The following is a 13,085-nucleotide window of genomic DNA, read 5'->3' on the forward strand; positions in this document are numbered from 1 at the left end:
GTTTTGGATTTGACATGCTCTGTACTATGACATTAGGCATCGGCCTTGGCAGACGACGTTGCTGGCATTTCATCGTCTCAGCCATGACTAGTGGCAGCAGCTTCAGCACGAGGTGGAAGTGGATCTTGATCTTTCCCTAATTTTGGAACCTCAACATTTTTGTTCTCCATATTTTAATAGGCACAACTAAAAGGCACCTCAGGTAAACAATGGAGATGGATGGATACTAGTATACTTATGGATGGACTGCCGAGTGCCGACACAGAGGTAGCTACAGCCGTGGACTACCGTACTGTGTCTGCTGCTAATATAGACTGGATGATAATGAGATGAAATCAATATATATATATGTATGTATATATAATATCACTAGTACTGCAGCCGGACAGGTAGATAATATATTTATTAGGTAATGATGACTGATGACGGACCTGCTGGACACTGTCAGCTCAGCAGCACCGCAGACTGCTACAGTAAGCTACTATACTATAGTAGTATGTACAAAGAAGAAAGAAAAAAAAAAAAACACGGGTAGGTGGTATACAATTATGGATGGACTGCCGAGTGCCGACACAGAGGTAGCTACAGCCGTGGACTACCGTACTGTGTCTGCTGCTAATATAGACTGGATGATAATGAGATGAAATCAATATATATATATATATGTATGTATATATAATATCACTAGTACTGCAGCCGGACAGGTAGATAATATATTTATTAGGTAATGATGACTGATGACGGACCTGCTGGACACTGTCAGCTCAGCAGCACCGCAGACTGCTACAGTAAGCTACTATACTCTATAGTAGTATGTACAAAGAAGAAAGAAAAAAAAAACCACGGGTAGGTGGTATACAATTATGGATGGACTGCCGAGTGCCGACACAGAGGTAGCTACAGCCGTGGACTACCGTACTGTGTCTGCTGCTAATACAGACTGGATGATAATGAGATGAAATCAATATATATATATATATGTATGTATATATAATATCACTAGTACTGCAGCCGGACAGGTAGATAATATATTTATTAGGTAATGATGACTGATGACGGACCTGCTGGACACTGTCAGCTCAGCAGCACCGCAGACTGCTACAGTAAGCTACTATACTATAGTAGTATGTACAAAGAAGAAAGAAAAAAAAAACCACGGGTAGGTGGTATACAATTATGGATGGACTGCCGAGTGCCGACACAGAGGTAGCTACAGCCGTGGACTAACGTACTGTGTCTGCTGCTAATATAGACTGGATGATTGATAATGAGATGAAATCAATATATATATGTATGTATATATAATATCACTAGTACTGCAGCCGGACAGGTAGATAATATATTTATTAGGTAATGATGACTGATGACGGACCTGCTGGACACTGTCAGCTCAGCAGCACCGCAGACTGCTACAGTAAGCTACTATACTCTATAGTAGTATGTACAAAGAAGAAAGAAAGAAAAAAAAACATGGGTAGGTGGTATACAATTATGGATGGACTGCCGAGTGCCGACACAGAGGTAGCTACAGCCGTGGACTACCGTACTGTGTCTGCTGCTAATATAGACTGGATGATAATGAGATGAAATCAATATATATATATATATATATATGTATGTATATATAATATCACTAGTACTGCAGCCGGACAGGTAGATAATATATTTATTAGGTAATGATGACTGATGACGGACCTGCTGGACACTGTCAGCTCAGCAGCACCGCAGACTGCTACAGTAAGCTACTATACTATAGTAGTATGTACAAAGAAGAAAAAAAAAAACCACGGGTAGGTGGTATACAATTATGGATGGACTGCCGAGTGCCGACACAGAGGTAGCTACAGCCGTGGACTAACGTACTGTGTCTGCTGCTAATATAGACTGGATGATTGATAATGAGATGAAATCAATATATATATGTATGTATATATAATATCACTAGTACTGCAGCCGGACAGGTAGATAATATATTTATTAGGTAATGATGACTGATGACGGACCTGCTGGACACTGTCAGCTCAGCAGCACCGCAGACTGCTACAGTAAGCTACTATACTCTATAGTAGTATGTACAAAGAAGAAAGAAAGAAAAAAAAACATGGGTAGGTGGTATACAATTATGGATGGACTGCCGAGTGCCGACACAGAGGTAGCTACAGCCGTGGACTAACGTACTGTGTCTGCTGCTAATATAGAGTCTAGACTGGATGATAAATTATTGATAATGAGATGAAATCAATATAATATCTCTAGTACTGCAGCCGGACAGGTACTATATATATTTATTATGTAATGACTGATGACGGACCTGCTGGACACTGTCAGGTCAGCACAGCACCGCAGACTGCTACAGTAAGCTACTATAGTAGTATGTATAAAGAAGAATGAAAAAAAAAAAAACCACGGGTAGGTGGTATACAATATTATATATATATATATATATTATATACAATTATATATATATATATTAAACTGGTGGTCACTTCAGGTCACGTTGCAACTTGCAACTAGTACTCCGAGGCCTAAGCAGACAATCACAAAATATATTATTATACTGGTGGTCAGTGAGGTCACAACAATGGCAGTGTGGCACTGACTCTGGCAGCAAAAGTGTGCACTGTACGTTATATGTACTCCTGAGTCCTGCTCTCAGACTCTAACTGCTCCCCACTGTCAGTGTCTCCCCCACAAGTCAGATAATACACTTACAGTCACACTATCTATTATCTAATCTAGTATAAATATCACTTCAGCAAGTAGTATAGTAGTATACAGTATAGTAGTACTCCTCCTAATAATGCTCCCCAAAATACTGTGTCTCTCTCTTCTCTAAACGGAGAGGACGCCAGCCACGTCCTCTCCCTATGACTCTCAATGCACGTGTGAAAATGGCGGCGACGCGCGGCTCCTTATATAGAATCCGAGTCTCGCGATAGAATCCGAGCCTCGCGAGAATCCGACAGCGTGATGATGACGTTCGGGCGCGCTCGGGTTAGCCGAGCAAGGCGGGAAGATCCGAGCCTGCTCGGACCCGTGTAAAAAACCTGAAGTTCGGGCGGGTTCGGATTCAGAGGAACCGAACCCGCTCATCTCTAATTACTAATCAAAAGCTCATAAAATCAAGAGATGTAATCTTCCATGAGGCAGCTTTAAGCAAAAACAATGTAATTGTCACAACTCCACAATGACTTGTGATGTTAGACCTGCCAACAGCTGGAAGCATGTCAGAAACAGAGATTACATGTGCAGATGATCAACCGCAGAGCAGGAGCTCTATAAGGAGCAAAAAAGGGCAACAACCTAAAAGATACAGCGGGGAGTTTACTAATTCTGTTTGCTATAAACCTCAAAAGATCTAAGAAGCAAAGTCAAGTGGTGGAAATCAGACATAGACAAAGAGCTTACTTACAGCCTAAGATGACAATGACACATGGACCATTGTGGACAGGCCATGCAACCGTAAAACATCAGCAAGTGGGTCTTTTGCAAGAAACTAAACACAGAACTTAATTCATACCCGATTACTGCAGCGGCAGCGATGTAGCCTGATGCCCTTTGGGGAGTGCGCAAGCGCACTGCGCACACGCACCCAGTGAGATGCGAAAACATCTCACTGCTGCAATCACCTCTGCCTGATTGACAGGCAGAGGCGGTCGCGGAGAGGGAGGGGGCGTGCCAACGGTGTTAGGATGCTGTTGTTGGTGTGCGGTCCGGACAACGCAGGAGTGTCTGGACCGTTGCGGGGGTGGGCCGAGGCAGTGGTTAACCAACTGCCAGCGCGGGGTGGGGCAGGGTAGGGCCTGACATGTGGGGTGGAATAGCCCTGTGCTGGGCGTCCCCGCCCGCATGTCAGAGAAACTGACCGTAGATGTGCTAAAATTACACACCTATACGATCAGGTCTGAATCACCCCCACTGATAGAAGTCTTGATCGCAACAAAGCCTGACTGTTACCAAGGGTAACACCCATAAATCAAGCATTGACTACGAAGAGATCTTCTCACCTGTTGCAAGGTTCGGTACGTTACATAATGTCATTGCTATATTTGCTATGTATGATTTACTGCTATACTGCCTTTTTAAACAGTTAGCCAGCTGAAGAAATCTACATGGAGACAACTGAACATTACAATGTAAATGCATCTCCAGAGGGAAATGTATTCTTAATGAAGAAATCATTGTATGGGTTAAAACTGATCACTGCCTATACTATAAGTAGAAAGAAAACAAATTGTTTATCATAGTTGCATTGGGTAGAGAGGAGTGGACTTCTATTGGGGGTAACTAGTTTCCCCATGAGTTCGCACTTAGTGTTGTGTTGCCCTGTGACACAGGGTACGGCATGCGTGCTGCCATCGGAACAAAAGGCAGTGACATGTGGTAAGGGCAGACTAGATGGGCCACGTGGTTCTTATCTGCTGTCAAATTCTATATTTCTATGATGCAGGAGATCTGTGCCACCCGCCCCCCAACAATCCTTGTACTCTCCCCTCCTCAGCAGCTGCCACTTGAGGGCGAAGCAAAGCTCAGCCTACTGTTCCCCGGCACAGTTACACCTGCTCCCGAATCCGACAAGGTGGCATCTCCGGTGCTAAGGAGAGCTGAGGGGGCCTGCACCTGGGTCCGTGTGCCTCCCTCTCTTACTCAGAGCGGTGAGTGCCTGGGGGAGCCCTGTACCCCTTTACTCACGTGTATGTGACCACCCTGTACCCCTCTACTCCAGTGTGTGTGTGTGTGTGTGTGTGTGTGTGTGTGTGTGTGTGTGTGTGAGAGAGAGACATCCTGTACCCCCCTATCTCAGTGGGAATCCAGCACTTAGGTCAACACTCATTAGGTCAACCACTATTGGTCAACATGCAATATGTCGACATTATCTATAGGTCGACATGGAAAAAGTTTGGACTTTTTCATACTTTACGATCCACATGGACTACGATTGGGAACGGTAACCTGTGCCGAGCGCAGCGGTAGCGGAGCGAGGCACCTTGCCTGAAGCAAATTTTTTTTTCAAAATTATGCTATGGGGCCCACAAAGTTCAAGTTACGCCCCTGTGTGGAATTACTGTATAATGCTTAACAGTAATCTAGCCTGATCCCTGGTCTCTTCCCCCCGTCGGTGCGTGTGTGCAGAGTAAGCCTGTGATAGAGTTTAAAGGTCAAGATCCTTGAACGTGCACCAAAGGACACTCTCATCAGTATTGGGATGTTGTTTAGACCCTATTCAGCTATAATGAGATTGACAGTTGCCCAGTGAACTGACAATCTGTGTGAGCCACTGCATACGGTACATGTGTATAGGTAACAATAAACTGTATAAGAGATAATACAACCTTGCATTTATGTCCTACTAAAACATGGGCTGGAACACATTTTTCTCAGCAGCTGAATTCATACTGCGCTACTGCACCAGTGTCAGATACTCACTGACTATCCTGTTATTGAAACTCTGCGTAGGAGCCCTTGTTCACTGTAAACAAAACAGAGTCTGAGCAGAAAAGAGCTGAGCTAGCCTGAGCGTGAGATCCATAGGAAGGGGACAAGGGGTTGCACCTACACCACACTGCCAAGTAATATGGGGTGAAATGTATGAAGCAGTGATAAGAGCGGAGAAGTGAGCCAGTGGAGAAGTTGCTTATGGCAACCAATCAGCATTGCAGTAACATTTTTATATTTGAATACTTTATACAATTGTACGGAGCAGCTAATTGGTTGCCACGGGCAACTTCTCCACTGGCTCACTTCTCCCCTCTTATCACTGCTTCATACATTTACCCCATGGATTGTAGATTCATGATGAGATCTGCCAGCAACATGACTGAAGCAGAGACTTATGATTGTATGTAGGTGGGGGATACCGCACTAAACCAAAGATACTAGGCCTATCGGCCTAAGCGAACCATAATATATTAAATGCTATGGATAAATCCCTATAGATTTAAGTATTGGTGGTGCAGTATTCAGTATGAACTAATCAATTGAACACCAGAGTGCACTCTTAGAACAGTCAAAAGACGACTATGATGTTGAAAATGTAAAACATATATATTTAATGTTATATATTAAAAATAAATGGTCTATTTCTCCCTGATGTACATATGATTGTATATCAGAGGCATTTATACACATAGTGCCGCTCCTCAACAAGATGTGTAAAACAGTCATTTACACAAGTTTGGGGATAGACCTAAGGCTATGCTAAACCTGCAAAAGCAAAGGGTTAATCAGTACAGGGCAAGGCCGCCCAGCATGCTAAATGGCCTGCCCAGTGGTTGCGACTGCAATTTAATTGCATTTACAGCACCTGTGGACGACCCCCTGCAGACGCAGCTAGGCTGCGTATGCAGGTGGTCCACCACCATTTTCTTGATTGGAGCAGCTGCCCCCGCAATGCTCGGTTGCTGCTCCCCGACCTGCCAGGATTATTGCGGTCCCATCGATTAGCAATGTGACCTGAATAACCCCTCCAAATACGGTCTGAGGGGCTTTTAGGATTAAAAATGGCTAGACTAGATGGGATGTGTATGTTGTTACTTATTAACAATTATTAATACAGCGTAGACACATTGCGTAGCACTTTACAGAGAATATTTGGTCATTCACGTCAGTCCCTGCCCCAGTGTAGCTGAAATCCACACACTAGAGAACATATAAACTCTGCCCAGATATGGCATTGGTTGGGAAATGAAACTCCTCATCTCGATGCTGTGAGGCAGCAATGATAACCACTGTTTAGTACATTATGGAAGATCGGTGTCATATTACAAAATTATATAAGCCGCTCATAACTTTATTGTGATTACATAAACCTTTTACTTAAGCTAGCTTATCACTAAATAAAACCACACCACACACTGAAATAAAGAGACGGACACCGTAGCTGGAGTTAAAGGTCAGACGATGTTTATTAATCGCTGACCAACTCTTTAAACTAATAATTGAGGCCGAATTAGAATTGAATTGAATATATAATTAACTTTAGTTTGGAGGATGGCAAACAGAAAACCGCTGCCAAACACCAGCACCCGTCACCTAGATGAAAAACCACCAAACCAAGGAGGGGAGTACACATACCCCGCCTCCTTCCCGCATAACCCGCATTGTGCTGGCCTTACCCCTCTTTCTCTGGCAAACGTTCGGTTCCCGCAGGGGAACGTCTAAATGTCCAACCGCAAGAAAAGGACACACCTGCCATCCATTTAAAGAGGGAGCCCCACAATGACCACTTATGCCTGTGTGACAGCTGGTTGGCAGCGATTTCCCGCCAATCTGGCTTTCAATAGCCCACAGCAAGAACAAAAAACGTAGACGCATTCTGGGAGGGCGGGCGGGCATAAACTGAAAGGCAAGAGGGAGTCTAGCAAAATGGCCACCCCCTATATACTAACCTAAGACCCTCCTCCTCATGCACAACACTCTAATCCAATAGGAAAAAACCAACCGGGAAAACTGATCTGCCTAGCAACTGCTTAGTCATTTAACAACCAATCACAAAAAGTTGATCGCTTATATGGCCTCAGGCTTATGCAGCCTTCAGCTTATCTAAGCCGCTCATAACTTTATTGTGATTACATAAACCTTTTACTTAAGCTAGCTTATCACTAAATAAAACCACACCACACACTGAAATAAAGACACGGACACCGTAGCTGGAGTTAAAGGTCAGACGATGTTTATTAATCGCTGACCAACTCTTTAAACTAATAATTGAGGCCGAATTAGAATTGAATTGAATATATAATTAACTTTAGTTTGGAGGATGGCAAACAGAAAACCGCTGCCAAACACCAGCACCCGTCACCTAGATGAAAAACCACCAAACCAAGGAGGGGAGTACACATACCCCGCCTCCTTCCCGCATAACCCGCATTGTGCTGGCCTTACCCCTCTTTCTCTGGCAAACGTTCGGTTCCCGCAGGGGAACGTCTAAATGTCCAACCGCAAGAAAAGGACACACCTGCCGTCCATTTAAAGAGGGAGCCCCACAATGACCACTTATGCCTGTGTGACAGCTGGTTGGCAGCGATTTCCCGCCACCAAGGTTTACCAAACCGCCACCGCCATCCGCAAACAGAACATTAACCAACCAGTAACTAACTAGCTCATACGGAAAAGACCGAAAATATCCTCCAGAAAAAACTGCACTCCTTCCGGAGAAAGGTGAACCCCATCGTCTCTATAGAACTGCCTGTTCCGCAGCACCAGCAGAGGATGCTTAATTGCCACTCCGCCTATGGCCTTGACAAAAAGAGACACCGTCGAGTTCACCTTTTTGCGTGCTTTCTCCAGCGCCGAGAAACGCACCGCACCACGCCAATGGAAACGGGGCACCATTTCCGACCAGACAATGCATACCCCAGGCCAGTGACAACGTATCGCCACCACATCCGCCTTTATAGACAAAATCAAGTCTATGCCTTTAACTCGGCCCAGATCATTACCACCCAGATGAATGATAATACAACTGGGGCGACCCCAGCGGCGCTCCCGAGAAAAAAGGACGCGCAACAAATCACCCCATAACATGCCCCTAACACCTAACCATCTAAATTGCCTGGACCCAAAAATCTCAGTCGCCCTAGATGCCATGGGATGTTTCTCCGCCCAAAAAACATAGGATTGACCAACCATCCATATTTGGTCTCCAAAATTGATGACAGCTGTAAAAGAAAATATCCTAATGTCAGATTATGCACATAATCTGTAACTTAAACACAACGTAACCAATTAAACCCAAGTGAAGGAGAAAACTCAAAAAACCTCCCGTGGACCTTGATAGAACAGCCAATTGAAATTAGGCCCCCTCGGAGGAAAAATTTTAAAAATTCGCTTCACACCCTCGATTCCTGAACGGTAAGCGTTCAAAAACCGACGAGTAAACATGTTTTGGGGTTAGCGCAACAGGCGCACTTATAACTTATCTATACGGACATAGGACTTATAGGAGGCCGACCTCCAGCGACCCAACTCCCGAATAGCCGCCGGTGATGAACCAGCGGCCGCCGCATGGGTAGCCGCCCCAATCCGAAAGGAATGAGTACCGAAGTCCGCCTCCTGCAAGCCCAACGCCGTCAAACATTTCTTGAACACCGATGAGAACTGAAACTTTGTCAGAGGGTCCGACTGCGCGTGCACCAACAACTGGTTACCCCCCGGAGGTCTTAACCGCACATACTCTTGCGTCAGCCGCAGCAGGCAAACGCCCGAACCTCCCTGAGCCTCCAAGGACAACCAGCGACCCCGACCTGTTTGATCTGTCTTGGACCGCACAATCCTACAGAGCAACAGGCCCTCCTGCAGGCGCACATTCTCGTAGAGCAGACCCGATTCCCGGGACGCCTTGCTGCTCGCCACTAACTCGCTCACCCGAAAAGCCCCAAAAAAGGCCAGGGCATACGCGCTACTAAACAATGCCACCTCAAATTCCGAGGACGCAATCTGAGGTAGCACGCGCAGCAATTCTGCTAGCAGCTGCAACGTTATAGGCCTACGCGAATCCGCAGGCGCCGGGTGCAACCTAGCCCAGCCTTTCAGCGCTCTGGAAAGGACAAACGACCCCGTGGGGTCCGCCGTCCCGTGGAGCCGCGAGTGAAAGGCGATGCCCGCAAGGGCAGTAGCCATGGCCGCTTTTGACCTGCCGTTCTGGTAATGCTCCCAAACAAAGGTCAACAGGGCGTCGGCCGAGGACTCACCTGCTACCCCGTACCTACTCTGAAAGGCTGACCAATCCCGCCATGCAGCATCATACGCTCGTAGCGTGGAGGGAGCCAGTGCACACCTGGCTAACGCCGTTAAACCGCTTCGACCATCTGCCAGACAGAAGGTGGGCACTGTAACCCCTCTGCCTCCGCACCCGGAACCAACGTCCTGAATTTGTCAAACTGGAACCGGGACAATGCATCCGCAATTCCATTGTCAACTCCAGGAACGTGGCGAGCCCTAAAATTAATATTGCGCTGCAAACAAACCAACACTAAATGCCTTAGCAGTCGCAGCGCCTGTGGAGAGGAGGAACGCTGATTATTAATCGCATGCACTTACCCCCAAGTTGTCGCAAAGAAACAAAATCTCCCTATTTGCAAACCGTCCGGCCCATAACTCAAGCGCCACTATGATCGGGAACAATTCCAGCAACAGAAGGTTCTTGGTAAACCCACGCGCTACCCAAGATGCCGGCCAGGCCGCAGCGCACCATGCGCCAGCGAAGAACGCGTTAAACCCTAGACTGCCGGAAGCATCCGTGAACAATTGCAGCTGCTTACTGGAACAACAAGGAGCGGGCCACAAAACCTCCCTGTTGAAGGACACCAGGAACGAGACCCAAATCCGCAAATCATCCTTGATCTCGCGGGAAAGGTACACGGAGTGATTCTGCCGAACCGTCCCCGCGGTGGCCCGCTCAAGTTTGCGACAGAAAATCCTGCCCATGGGGATAATCCGACACGCAAAATTGAGAGAACCAAGCAAGGACTGCACCTGCTTAAGTCGAACCCTGCGTTTTGCTAAACAGTCTGTAATCAAACCCAATAGTTTCCGCACCTTATCCTCGGGCAAGCGACAGCACCCCCCTACCGTGTCAATTTCTATACCTAAATAGCTAAGACAAGTGCAAGGACCCTCGCACTTATCCTGCGCAACCGGTACCCCTAAAGCGCAGAATAACGACCTGGCCACCGAGAGAATGTCCCCACAGACCGAACTGTCTCCGGGCCCTACAAAAAGAAAGTCATCCAGGTAGTGAGCCACCCCCAGCTGCCCGGAGGCGGTCTGGACGCACCAGTGCAAAAATGTGCTAAAGCACTCAAAGTAGGCGCAGGAGACAGAGCAACCCATGGGGAGACACCGATCGACGTAGAATTCGCCCCCTATTTTGAAACCCAGAAACCGCAGGGAATCTGGGTGTAGCGGGAGTAGCCGAAAGGCCGACTCCACGTCCAATTTTGCCAACAGACTCCCCGGACCACAATCCCGCACTAATCGCAGCGCGTCGTCAAACGACTGATATCGAACTCTGCACTGGGCTTCCGGGATAGCGTCGTTGACCGACAACCCCGGCGGGTGCGACAAGTGCTGTATCAAACGAAACTTACCTATGGCCTTCTTGGGCACTACCCCTACTGGGGAAATGCACAAGGAGGGCAACGGGGAAAGGGCGTAGGGCCCAGCCATGCGCCCCAGCCCAATCTCCCCGTCAACCTTCCGCCGGACTTCCTGCGGGAATTCCCGAGCCGATCTCAAATTCTGGCGTGCTACCACATACACCGAATCCGGGATTGGCAAACGAAAACCGTGCTGAAAGCCCTCCAAGAGGAACGATGCCGCAGACTCATCGGGGTACAAGGTAAGCCAGCGCTGCAACTCGGGAACTATAATCGGGGAGAAGGCCTTACTTGCCAATTCCACCGGCCTCGGTGGAAGCGGCAGGCTTACCGCCTGTCGCCGCGGTGCATTCCGTGGCCGGGTGACTGGCTCCGCACAACCTACATGAGTGGCGAAAATGACAACTCGTTCCCTTGACGCATTTGCCGTCGTTGTAGGCAAAGCACTTGCCTTTTCCCGTCAATCTAGAAGCCACCGCCCCGGCCGCCCCGGGCTTCTTGGCCGTGACGTCCGGGGTGGGTTTGACCTGCTGCGTGACCTCCAACCACACCTCAACATCCTTAAAACCCGCGGGCAGGATGGGGTTGCCATCCTGATTGCGACGAAACTTCTCGTCGTAATCCCGCCACGCGGAACCCTTGGATTTTAAGTACATATCGTGTACTAAAAACAAATATTTCACCAAGTTGGCATACTCCGCGGGACGCGATTCCGTGTAGAAAGCCATGAACACCAAAAAACCACGCAGCCACTGGTGAAAATTGCGAAACGCATTTTCCCCAATACCTCCCGGTTTCTTGGCCGCGTCAAAACCCTGCCGCATTTCCTCCGTAAGGGTGAATATGTCTACATACTTCCCCTTACGGATTTTTTCCCGCATGCGCTTACGAACCCCCCTTGTAATTGCCGTGTTGGCGCAATGTACCATCTCGCCGTAACGGGGAGGGTCGGAGGGGACCACCTGCGCAGGAGCGGCCACCTTATGCGCCTCCTTGGCCATTCGCCGCGCGATGAGCCTAGCTAATTTACGCGGGCGCCGCGGAGAGCCGGATGATACGCTGCTAGAAGACGAGGAACTACAAGTTGAAACGTGTAAAGGAATATTTAGCTCACCGGAGTTTGAAGGACCCGGAACCGCGTCGTCCGCTGCACCCGCCTCCGCTGATGGCCGTACCTCCACGTTCGCAGTCGCGCTCGCCCGTGACCCTCGCCTCGTGACGGGCGTAGCCCCTGAATTAGACGGGACCTGCAAGGGAGAAAAAGAGGGGACAACCGGCACCGGGGGAACCAGAAGAAGAGAGTATTGACTGCATAGGAGAGGAAAGGGTTAAACATCTGGGGAGGGGTGGACCTAGCTGTAAGGAAAGTACAGCCTTCTTTAAGGGGAGGGCTTGATATATATAGGGAAGGTGAAGGCATTTTAAGTCTCTTGGTGATTCGGTTAGGTGAGTGCTGCAGTGCAAGCAAAACTTTGTTTTATTAGGGGATTCTTGCTGTGCAAGTTACAGTTACAGTTCAGTGAAGTGTCTGGAGTCAGTGTCTCGGCACATGAGTCATGACTCATCTGTAGTGGAATGTGTTGCAGAGACTGCACATGAATCAGTGAGTTGCCAGTGCTGGAGGATCAGTGCTGGACTCATGGAGTTATTCAGCTGCAGTGATTGTACAGTGTATCTGGGGGAGGCAGCTGCTTATGCCCTGATAATAATATATTAACATAGATTTACTGTTATGTTGATATATTATTAATAACCACTTATTGCATACTAGTTATAGAATATGACATTACTTCTGGCTGAGGAGAGAAAGCTTAACAGCCATGAAACACATCATTCATTCTGTAACTAAACCAAATAAAAACGTTTTTTTTAATCTTGCATACTTTGCTAATTGGATGATTTTAGGTGGGCTTGGATTTATTATATCATCCACTATCTAGCCTCCAGGGAGTTTTCCACCCACAATCACACTGAGCAGGATCAGTG

General features: G+C 47.5%; 1 protein-coding gene across 5 annotated transcripts in view; it reads left to right on the top strand.

Moving 5' to 3' along the window:
• Positions 1-13,085, top strand: part of NUDT8 (nudix hydrolase 8) — a 165,402-nt gene that overhangs the window by 28,343 nt on the left and 123,974 nt on the right. The window contains exon 3 of one of the 5 annotated variants that reach the window (XM_063958400.1): positions 4,502-4,655. The exons of 3 other annotated variants lie outside the window; for them this stretch is intronic. The gene's annotated coding sequence lies outside the window, so the exon portion shown is untranslated. The remainder of the gene's footprint in view (positions 1-4,501; positions 4,656-13,085) is intronic. One more of the 5 variants, XM_063958401.1, reaches the window with a different exon arrangement.

The sequence above is a fragment of the Pseudophryne corroboree genome, chromosome 3 (genome assembly GCF_028390025.1).
Source record: "Pseudophryne corroboree isolate aPseCor3 chromosome 3, aPseCor3.hap2, whole genome shotgun sequence".
NCBI classification, from domain to species: Eukaryota; Metazoa; Chordata; class Amphibia; order Anura; family Myobatrachidae; genus Pseudophryne; species Pseudophryne corroboree.